Here is a 12346-nt window from a genome sequence, read left to right on the forward strand (position 1 = left end):
TTAAGAAATCCTCAGACTTCAGAGAGAACCAGGAATTGCCACAACTCTCTACTTGCCACATTGCCTCTGCTCTGTAGATGGCTTTGTTCCTCTCTCCCTCTCTGCATTCTGGTGGCCTCTCTCTAGCTATCCACACTGGGCAGGGGGCAGTTAACCCATGGTTCCCAAGTCCACAGGTTATGACCCAATCATAAGCAAATTATAATTGTCAGGTCCTCAAGCCTAACACCAAATACCTGGAAGAAACAATGTGCTCATTCCAGCTAGATTCCAGAACCTACCTCTGGCCTAAATGGCTAGGGTACAGGAAAAGTTGCAATGCCAGATGGAACTGGGAGCTGAGCAGACAGTTCCCAGGAAAGAGGTGATGGGAGAGCCCTGGGGCATCTAATATATCTTCATTTATGGAATTTAAGGCTGAGGACCTTGGACAGCTTCCAGACCAAACCAACCATTTTGTAAATAAAGAATTTGAGGCTCCAAGATGAAGAATGCTCGTCCAAGCTTAACAATCTTATAAATTGTGAAAACAGAATTAATTGAAATCTTCCTGTTTCATCACTTATTTATTAAATTCATGTGGACCTACTATCTCTCAGCTTGCCACTTATCAGGTTCCTGGAAAGAGTCCAAGAATATGGCAGCATTCAGTCCAGACATGAGTTCCATCCTTTTGGAGTGAATAGACGTTTGTCAGAAAAGTCACACAAAGAAGCATAAAGTTTTAACTCTGATCAGAACTAAGAAAGCTAAATGGTGCCAATTCCTTTTGGTCATTTGGTGTCATTGGCCTACTCAAAAGAGTAGTTCCCAGCATTGGGCACTAAGAACAAAGAGGGATTGCACCCAAAGCATACGTTGACACTTTATAATTCCGTCAATAAACATAGCTTGTGTGGACACAGTATGCCCTTTTAGGGTCCTGAGAAATGGTTAGGAAGCACCCATAACTCTGGCACAGTCCTCAAACTGTGTGAGGTTCACCAACTTAGAGCATTTTATCACTCGATCTTTATTTTGTTTAATTGGCAAAGGCTGCACATTTGAAAACAAAGCAGTTACTTTTTCAACTCCAAATATACTGTCTTTTTCAAAGACTCTCATAGTACAACCATCCTAGATATTTCTTTTTCAGACATTTGTGACTCTTCAACTAAGATGCTGTCATCAAAAATGTAAAAGCCTATGAAAAATTAAAATGACTTTGGTTTGGCTGAGGCCCTCAGCTGGAATAATATCATCACATGTCTTCACTTTTCTTGTATGTATGGAATTGTACTTCAGGGATTTTATTTTTTATTTTTCTTTTCTTCTTTTTGCTAAAACCATGTCAATTTCAAAGTATCCAGCTGACTTTCTTCTTAAGGAAGTACTCTTGATTCTCGTGTGTCATTATTCTCTCCTATTATAATGCAGCTCTTTCTCTAAACAAGCTGCATTCCAAATCTTTTCTTATATTCCATGAAACACAAACTGAATTGGAAAAAAAAAAACAACCACCAAAATAGCATCCTTCTATTTTTGCCATTTTATATGATTATAACATGCTAGAAATGTCACTATAATTATAGCAACAAATTATTTCAACAATCCTCACAAGTGATGCTATTTATAGACAATCGCGAAAGTATAGAAAGAATGAATCCACCCTGGCAGAAAACCTGCTAATGCCTGTGCTTGAACCTAGGTCTGGGACTTCCTGGCACTGCATGATTTAATGTGAAGATGAAGGGTACCATGGGTCTTTATTCAAAAACAGAACATGAGAAATGGAATAAGCAAAAGAAAACATTTAAATGATTATAGCTTGGCATTTACTCTGCATTCCTAGTATGTTAGGGACTATGTACAAAAAATTGTGATCACTGTGTACCTCTCCTTTAAGACTTAACACTGATGGTCTCATCAAAGAGACTTGCAGGTTTGGAAGACATAAGTGACAGGAATGCAATGTTTAGGTCAGGGGAAAAAATGGCCATTTTCTGTGATCATGTATAGTCTATTGAAGCTGAGAAAATGCAGTCAGTTATCATGTGCTGTGCTTACTTCCTTCATTTCATCTTGAGCAGAGGAAGAGAGTTGGCTGCAATTGCTTGTTCGTTATTGGTTTTCCCTCTTTTTATTTTTAGCCTCTTTAGTTTTATGGGTTTTATATCATTTTGCTTAACAAAGTTGTAAATTCAGGGGTGAAATAAATTTCACAGTGGCTCTTTAACCTCCACTGTACAGATGCATTTGTAGAAACTTCAACAGCTCAGAGAATTCTGCTCAGGATGGGATTCAGAAAGGATTTAAGAAAGCATTTAACCAAAAGGAATCCCTCAGTAAATCATAATTGGCTCCAAATTATCTGTGTCTTTTGCATATTGGTTAATGTAGCTCTTTCCCCGGGTCACTGCGGAGAGCTGATGGTGCTGTCATTCTGAGGGTATGGGTAAGTAGCTTACCATCGCTGCCCAGGAACCTGACCATGACGATCTGGGATGCCTCCCAGGGAAGTATGAACACCAGCTGCAGTTGCTGATAATGACAACCCTGTGCTGACTCTTTTTAGCTAACAAAAAATATGTCCCTAATTTTCCTAACCTCTTCATGGGTTTCTGCCTTTGTGTCATTAAATGTTCACCTGGCATATTTCAGATTCCATCAAAGATTGCTTTATTCCCCATCAGTATTTTTCCGGTGTGCATTATGGCCTCAAGTCTCGAAGGGTAAATTTGCCATTAGTTGGCTGTCATTATGTAGTGGGAGCATACATAACGGAGTGAAGCTTAATGCGGGGCACAAAGCAGAACTTCCAATGACTATCGCCTGGCATCCACACGATCTGAGAACTCACCTCACGGGTAAATGGCAAGAGCAGAGCAGTATCTTAAAGACAGAGGACAAAGATCTCAGGAGTTAATTGAGGGTTGCTTTCTCTGATCCATGTGAAGAACCAACCTAGAGAAGAAAAATAATAACAAGGAAACAACCACACTAACATGTGTGCAGCAAGGACTGCAGCCACAGCTCCGTTTGGAATGAATAAACATGTGTTAATCATTAGAGTTTGAAACTGATCCCAGAGAATGTTGCATTATAACTACAGACGTGAAAAATGAATCACTGCACAGACAATAGCTATGCATGCTTAGATGGCGATAAACCCACCCCTTGTAGTGCAGAGCTCAGGATGGGCTGGGGAGGACAATGTGATGTCATGGGTCATATTCAAGGAAAAAGGAGACGGATTTTCTTCGGAGGCAGCAAGATGTTCTCTGGCACACAACCTACCAGCTTTGTAAGAGGGCTCCAGATGGATGCTGAGAATAAGATACTAAACACAGCAACAACATGCTAGTTGGACAGCTACCTGACAGCATTGGATGACGCCTGCAAAAAGGGTCCCTTCATTAAGCTAATAATACACTGGCTTATGTGGTTAACTGAAGCCAAGGGCTGGGGATAATTTCACAAAAAGGAAAAAATTTAGCTGCCATGGTAACCTGGACAACGACAGATCTTCTGGATGTGACAAGATTCCAGGCTGAATTACACAAAGTCACCATAAGCCCAGAAAGCAAAGTGGATTTAATTAGTTGGTTAAGTCTGCAGCACAGGAAGGATGGCAACATTTGTCCTTTATTCTCTTTCCAAACTAACAACCCGTCACTAGCCTGAGCGTTCCTAGAAAAGGAACATTTTTAGCTGAGCACATGATTGCAAAATGATGCTGCACATGGGAAATCCCCAAATTTAAATTCCCTCAAAATTCCACGTCCAAATTAGCCGTGACTACTTGAAGGATGCACAGAGAACAGGTTCCATTATATGTCATTTCTAAACATTGAGTCTTCAAATGTTTCTCCCCATAGTCACAGATGCCAAGATTAGCACCTTCTAATTTTAACAGTCTATTAAGATAACTTTAGCACAGGAACCTTCTTCATCTTATTAATCGAAATATATTTGGTGAATACATATGGCATTCTATTGAGTATTAAAAAAAGCAAATTTCAACAGAACAGATTCCCATGGACCAGGATTTTACTATCCAAGATAACATTCATGTTATCCTAGACAGATCTAGGGAGGCATATTAAGGACACGGAACAATTTTCTAAAATGGAAGGATTGGTAAGACTGTTGCATATGTGTCCTGCCTTTCTGTAATTCTCATTTACATGTCGCCTTGGCTGTATTTTGGACTATTATTAATTTCTTTTTTAAAAAAAACTTTTTACGATGGGAGTGCAGCTTAATCATAGGGTGTTTCCTTAGCATGTCCACAGTCCCTCGTTTGATCCTACTGCAAACAAACAAAAACAAAAGAAAAAAAGTAAAAAATTTTCACTACCTCTGTCTTGGACCACTTATGGTCTCATTCGTGGCTTTTCTTCATTGAATCCTCCCTTTTTTCCCTCTCTAACGTTATTGCAGACACCTGCGCTCATCATTCTGCAACATACCATTTCGTGTTTACATTTCTCAGTCTTCTCACTTATCTTCTCTCTTTATTTTTTTTTTTTCCGTTTTCCTGGTATCATTATTTCAGGACTTTCTAGCTTGGAACTCCAGATTTAGTTATTTTTATGTCTCATAGCTAATCAGTCACCAACTCTTGTCAATTATTCCTTCAGATTTTTCCTCCACCCTACCCACATATTTTATACTTGTCAATAGCAAATAAATTATAGCTCTGTAAACAGACCAGAGTCTCTCAGGTCTGTATGCCTTGGAATAGATGCTTTATTCAAACATCATTAGGTAATAAGCAATAGAGACACAGAGTAGTTCATAATAGAGGGATATTGATTGTCAAGATTCAGAGAAACCTCACATATCTCCAGGTAAGAAGTAAAGTTCAGCTCACAGAACGAAAACTGAGAACAGAAAAGTGGCAACCAAGGTGGTATCTCTCTTTACCCAGAAGAGGCTTTGTTCCTTCACTTTTCTGAAGATCAACTTCTGTATTTATTCATCAACATGCAGCTGGTCACCAGACATCAAGTCCTACCAGCTCCAGTGCCTGGGACCACCTGGCAACACGCTGGGTCTCTTGGATGAGGCTCTCAAAGGGAACAATAAACTGGACTAACTCACCTGTTTATCTCAGACTGCACATGTGTGTGGTTGCTGGGCCATTGACTGGGATTTTCTTTGTGTCAGGTAACAGGTGTTCAAACTTACAAAACCATCCATGTCTCAGGAAACAGGTAGGTAAACACTGCTATTATTTTAAGAGAGTGTAGGTAGAGATGACCTTCAGCTATGTCCCTGGGAAGGACAGAGGATGCAACAATTCTTGTCAAAAGTGCTATTTCCTAGAATACTCTTTCCTCACCCATCCACTCAAAATATTCCTCCTATTCATTCTTTGAAATCCTGAAAAGGTCATTGTTTTGTTCTACATTTCACTAATCTTGCTCACCATGGCAGCAGAAACCACCAACCCCTGCTCTGTGCTGGAACTCTTGCCTAAGCTCGTATCTATTACTGCACATAAATCACTAAATTATAATTATTAGTTTGCATGATTGGGTCTACCATCGGACTGGGAGTCTCTTATGGTTGTGTTTTGAACCTTACTTATTTCAGTATTCCCAGCATTAAACATGATGTCTGGTAGTAAGTGCTCAACAAATGTTTTGTTGACTCAGTTGCTTTTAATATGGTAATTGCTTAATTAATATTTATAAATGATGTCTCCCAAGCCTGTCCCTCGCTTTACGGAATTAATTGTATAAAATTGAAAGGGCAGAAGTTGGAGTTAGAAGCAATGAATTAGAATCATCCACAGAAATATGGATGAGTCTTTAAGAAAATACAGTCTTTAGAGAAAAAAGTAAGAAGATTCATAATTAATATCTTTTCCATAAATTAAAATTATATGCACACAAAATGACAACAATTTTTCAAAAACACATAAAAAAATAAATTTACTTCAAACACACTGAAATTGTTGCCTATGGAAAGATGGTAATGGGAACAAGGCACAGAGATTTTTTTAAAGGTATCCTTTAATAAATAAATAAAATAAGAAAAGGGTTTTGCACAGATTAAAGAGAATAATGTATTTTGAACTGAGGAGAATTGTGATAGTAGTATCAATTCATGGAGTTGTCTTAAAAGTAAATTTAAAAATACATAGAGAATACATTTCAAAATATAACTAAAGCAATGTCCCAACATAGACTCCTACCCCTACTGCTTGCACTTGTCTGTGGATTATTCTAGATCAAATACATCTGGCAATAATTCTATCTTCGAGGATATCATATTCCTTCTCAAAATCTACCTCTTATATTATCTATTTCCCAGTTTATTGGGAGTAGAGTATACAGTGGTGGCAAGAAAGGGGAGTTAGAATTGATGTCTTGAGCCTTGTTTAATCAGTAAGTTCCATATGGTTGGGGAAGAGATGACTGACGTAGCTGGCATGAGAGGACAGAGAAAGATTGTCCCTGGAGCACAACTCTGAATCATGGAGTTGGCTACTAGATCACCTCTCCCTCTTCAATCATATGAGTGGCCTTAGCTGTCAACCTGATGATCCATTAGTCCATGCTTACTGATTCAAGGCCTCATCCACTTTCTTTTCATAAACCTTTTGCTCTAGGTAAGATGATTTTGCTGTCATTCATTCTGCAGGATCCATGAGATTTCCTAGGGCTGTGGCTTTACCGAAGATATTCCACATTTGAAATGTCTTGTTTTCTTGCCTCCTTTTTCAATTTTATCAATTCTTTGGGAACCAGAAAAAAAAAAAAACTCCAACTTTTTGTATAAAACTTTCTTGTATCGCCCACAACTTTTGAGTAATTTCTCTGTGCAAGATGACCACACTTGTTTGACATTATCTATGGCCTTCTCATAAATTTGAGTCACTTATTCAATTTGAATTAGATATGTATTAAGGAGAGAGAGAGTTTTATCTTGATGGTATCTCTGTGCTCAGATATTGAATTATATGTAGCACATCTTTTAAAATATTATGCAATAAATAAGCTCCTTCAGTAGTTTACAAAAATGCCATGCTCAGGTAAGTTAACTAAGGATTAAATCTCAATTTATTCAGTCAGGAGAGGGTAGGCAGAGGAAATCTACCATATCTGTGAGTCAATGAACCTGTGAGTCAACTTTTTTGCTTTGAACTTTTAGTTTCCCTCCCCATGTTTTTCCTAACCTGTAAAGGTTTATGGGTTTGTTCCTTTAGGATAAGTCACACCATGGCCCTCAGTTTTGCCATTTATAAAATGAAAGTGTTCAACTAGATCTTTCTTTGATTGAAATCCTAACATGGAAACCCAACCTATAATACAGAAAAAAACAAAAAAGAAAGAAAATGTAGCTCTGGTGATTGAAGTTGAGGGTGGCACTGAAACCCCCATCTTCTAGTCCGGGCTATATTCCCTGATCTCTTTAAAGCTTAGTTTGAAAACCCAGGGTGAAATACTCTGCAAAAGCTCTCAGATACCTCTCAGTTGCTGACTCTGTGAAAGCAGGCAACTGAACACCCTCTTGCTTCTTCTGTATCACCTTTCCATTAGGCTGGCTTTCAGGGTACTACAAATTATATACTGGGCTCTCAGAGGTAGGTGCCTCACTATTCTCCCAAGAGTCTATGAAGATCCCTTTGACAGAGGTCAAAGTATTTGCCAACCGTAAATCTTAGCAGAAAGGCATAATGTCATTATTCACATCATTGTTGCATTTACTCTTTCTATTACTGCTTGGTCACACTATGTAGAGATAGTTATCCTTGTCTTTACTGAAAGATGAGAAAAGGAGGGCCTCAAAGAAGCGAAATACCTCAAATCAAGCAAAATAAAAAGTAATAAAGCACTGATTCTAGTTGCAGAATTATTTTTTACTCCCAAGTCCATGATGTTTTCAAAACACTGTTCTGACTCAAGCTGACTTGAAAAAGGATATCAGAAATAAAAGATGACTTTTGAAAAAAATAGGTTAAAGGAATACAACTTATAGGCTCTACCAGAACCCTGACTGATATCTCTGATGAGTTTAGAGAAAACTCTGCTTGGATCTCAGAACAATGCTGAGACAAAAGCAATGGCATAAGAGCCTCCTATGATCTGGATGAGGGACCCCAAATGGTCATATATTAAAGGACTGGTCCCCAGAGTGGCGCTATTAAGAGGTGGTGGGACATTTAGGATGTGGGACCTAGTGAGAGATCCTTAGGTCATGAAGGGTGTGCCCTTAAAAAATAATTGAGGAACCATACTGGTCATCTCAGTCTCTCTTTGCTTTCTGGCTCATCCTGTAAGCACTTAGTCCCACCATGTGCTCCCACCATGATGTTCTACACTCACCAAAGACCCAGAATCATAGGGCTGCCTGATCTTTGGAAACTCTGGAACCATGGGTCAAAATGAACCTTTTTTATAAGCTAATTATCACAGGTACTTAGTAATAGTAATGTGAAGCTGACTATGACAGAGTGTCTTCATGAGCTTGGTTACAACAAAATATATTACAGGCCAGAAAAGATCTACCAGTAAAATTCAATCAGCATAGGTATATTCTATTACTGGCTCTTTCTCTGGGTCCTGATCTTTATCTCATGTTCTTGTCAACAACTTGACATATTTCCATGTTTGGTTTCTAGTCATTCCTTTCATTTAAATCTCAGACTATTATCTCTCAGGGTACAGATAAGACCTGCACACAGCATACATTTTCCACTTTGGGGTATCAAACTTATGCACTTGATTTTATTTTGCCAGCTCAGGGCCCATCAGCAATGACAGGTGGGGCAGAGATGCCACCTACATTACTGAGATGAAGCAACTCATACAAGATCATGTAGATATGACAAATTGAGAAGCCAAACCCCAAATCCACTTCAGAGCTTGTGGGTGGAACATTAAAAACTGGCCTGTCTGTATAACCATCTGATGCCATTAGGGACATAAGTTATGTGAAATTCAGCATTTTTCTCCTCAGGAAGCCATTTAATTCTCACATAATCAAACACTAAAAGTGTTATGTTTCATATACTTGGAATCAATATGTACTATGATAGAAATATAGCATGATATTTTTTCTGTTCTAAGAAATGTCTATATGAGGAGTAAAAGGGAGCAGCTGCTAGCTTTTATTCATTTGCTTGACCCTCTTTCCGTTTGCTTTCTTTTTAAGTGCTTTTAAAATTATTAATAATGCCCAATAAATGATCCTTCCTTTTCTCTTTATTTATTTTCCCTCTTTCCATTGCCCAAAAGATTTTCATTCAAAGAATAGAAGCCCAGAGTCATAGAGGGGTATGGGTTTCAGGAAGGCCTTCAGTACATACATGCCTTCTCATAGGGAGCTGAGCAGTTCACTACCCTTGTGCCATCAGTTGGATTTTAAATATCTCCCAAAACCCACATGTTCAAATCTTGGTCACTAACCTGTGGTACTATTGGGAGGTGGTGTAACCTTTAGGAGGTGAGACCTAGTGGAAAAAAAATTAGATCATTAGGAGTATGCCTTGAAGGGGATTTGAGGGTTCCTACCCGTCTCCCCCTCCACTATCACCTCTCTCTTTTCTTTCTGGTGCCATGAGGAGATCAGGTCTGCTCTGCCATTCACTCCTGCCATGATGCATTATGTGTCCACAAACCCAGGCACAGGGCCAGGCGACCACTGACTGAAACCTTTCCTCTTTATGAACTGTGTATCTCTCGAGTATTGTTTACAATGATGCAAAGTGAAGTTTGCTTTCAGGAAATGCTGGCACTGGAATTCAAACCCAGGACAGAAACCAGAAACCTCCACTTACAACCTCTGCTCTGCTTCCAGTAAGGCTAGGTCCTCCATCTAAGTTTCATCCTCAGACTTAATACTTACACTTTCAAAGAAGTATGTATCTTAATATAATTCATAAAAGCCAATTACCTTTGGTAAATTGTTACTAAAAACTAAATAACTAAACTTTAGTTCAACAACATTTGAACCCAATCTCACTAAATGCTTTCCATTTAGAATGTATTTTCATTACCCTGATTAAGGATCAAACTAACACAAAATGTAACTATAGCTCATCAAATTAAATCTTGCATTTTAATTTTGTAGGAGAAACAGGGATTAAAGAATGAAATAAAATAATTACAGTTCCAAACCTCTAAAAATATCCAGTCCTAGTTTGTTTTGTTTGAAAAAAAAAATCTTGATTTTTCAGTTCATTCAAATCAGCGTAGGCACTGCAAATAAAATTTTAGAATGTAGACAGAAGGTCTGTGAAGCATAAATTATAGGTGTTTTCCCAAATGGTTTGTATGAAGGACTTGCTAGATCATAAAAGTTTAATTCACTTAGACTCAGTTCTTGTGCAAAGTAGAACTTAACTTGAAGAATCATGTTCATTCATTTAAGAAACATATACTGGGTGCCTAGGAGGTGTCAAACATTGTGATTGGCACCATAAAAGACACACAAAACAAACAAAAAAATAACCCCCCCCAAAAAACCCACAAATCTCTAACATGAGAAGGTATAAGGCTTATAAAGTTTCAATTATTTGAAGTAAAGGAAAAGGACAGAATGCTGCCATCCACTACATTCGAAATATTGGAAAATCCAGTTTTTGTAAAGAGTGATTACATGTTGAATTCCCTTGTGCTGTCTTGGTTGTGGGTACTCTATTTACAAAAGAATAGCTCTCCAGTGCTTACGCACAAGTGAAGATAAAATGATGGATAACCCATAATCACTACACTCAAAGAGTTTACAGTTCTTAATCATGTGATGTCCGTCCAAGAAAAAGGAAATGTCTCCTGTCCTCCCAGTGAAAGAATAGACAGTTCTGCATAGAGGGACTGGGGAGTTGAAAGAACAAGACAAAATCTGAGCTGGAGTTTGTAGAAAGGGAGTGATGTTGAAGAGAATGACAAGTGACTTTTGAGAGTGAAACTTAGCACAAAAGAAAAAATAAACTTCAGGAAGCCAATTCAAATTCCTGGGCCAAGAACTGACTGTGGTTTGGAGAGATGATCTAGACCAAAAGGAATCTATAAGAATGGCCTGTATTGATAACAATGCTGGAATCTTGTCTAGACTGTGTACCAGCATGTTCTTTTTAACAAGGAATTGGTACCTATGTCTAACTATACTAAGAGATGCAAGATTGGGTCTCAGAAGCAAGAACTGCAGGATACACACCCTTTTCACCTGCTTCCCCCCTTGAGCTAAGCAGCATTAGTGCCTGGTTTAGCACAGAAAGCAGCAAAACTAGGTCATTGGAAGGACTACATCATTATCAACAGTAACTGAAACAACCAATTTAGACCCTTATGACTGTCATTCTGCCCTTTTTCACTATGCAGAATATAGATGAAATAACAAGTACATCACAGATGAGGTAAGTGAGAAAATGACATCATAAACTTGGACATTAATTTTATATCTTAGTGCAACTTTTAAACTTTAGTATTAGACATTGTCTTTCTATCCATAAGATATCACCAAGTAAGATATAAGGAAATCTTTTTAAAATTTGGAATGAAAATTTTTCATATGAAGTAACATTAAGAGAATTGAAATAGTATCTGTGACAAAGTTCGATCCCCAAAACCCTTGAAATACTTAAGAAAGGAGCCTATACAACCATAGGAACTGAAATTTGAAAGGACTTGGGAAGTAACATCTGTAATTGATTAATGGATTCTCTTGAGAATTCTCTATTTGGAAGTGCCCAGGATATTGGTGATTCTGTACTTGAAGCTAAAGGTTACTCTTCGTTTGATATTCTCCCATTATTCTTAATAAATCTGCCTATGTAAAAACTGTACTACTCATATTTTTTTAAACTGATTTCCAAAAGGGCTTATCTGCTTGCCTCCAAAAGATAGGACAACGTAACTTTCACAAAAACAAAGTAAAACAAATTTGAATTTGAATGAAGAAACACATGAAGAAATCTTGCTATTCAAAGCCATAAAAGGAATGTTGGAAAAGAATATTTCTCTTTCCTCAGAAACTTGAACTTCTTTGACTTTGTTCGTTTTTTTCACTTCTCAACCCCCATATTCTGTTTCCAACTATTATCTTTTTCTTAATGTCCTTCTCTCCTTATTTAGATCCAAATATGGAATTATTTATAAGATGTATTTTAACAGAGAAAATTTGGAGGGCATATACAACAATAAATCCAACATATTATAAATTATAAAAGTGAGGCATAAGAAATTTAGTGACTTAATTAAGATCAGATAGTGAATTTATATTAAAAAAAATAGGGTTCCAACTTCTAGGGCGATCATAGTCAGATATATGTGGACTCTGGGGACAGAATAATAATGAGGTAATGCTTACAATGCACTTACTCCAAACACAGCATATAGCAAATTCCTAATAA

Source organism: Marmota flaviventris, chromosome 12 (genome assembly GCF_047511675.1).
Source record: "Marmota flaviventris isolate mMarFla1 chromosome 12, mMarFla1.hap1, whole genome shotgun sequence".
NCBI classification, from domain to species: Eukaryota; Metazoa; Chordata; class Mammalia; order Rodentia; family Sciuridae; genus Marmota; species Marmota flaviventris.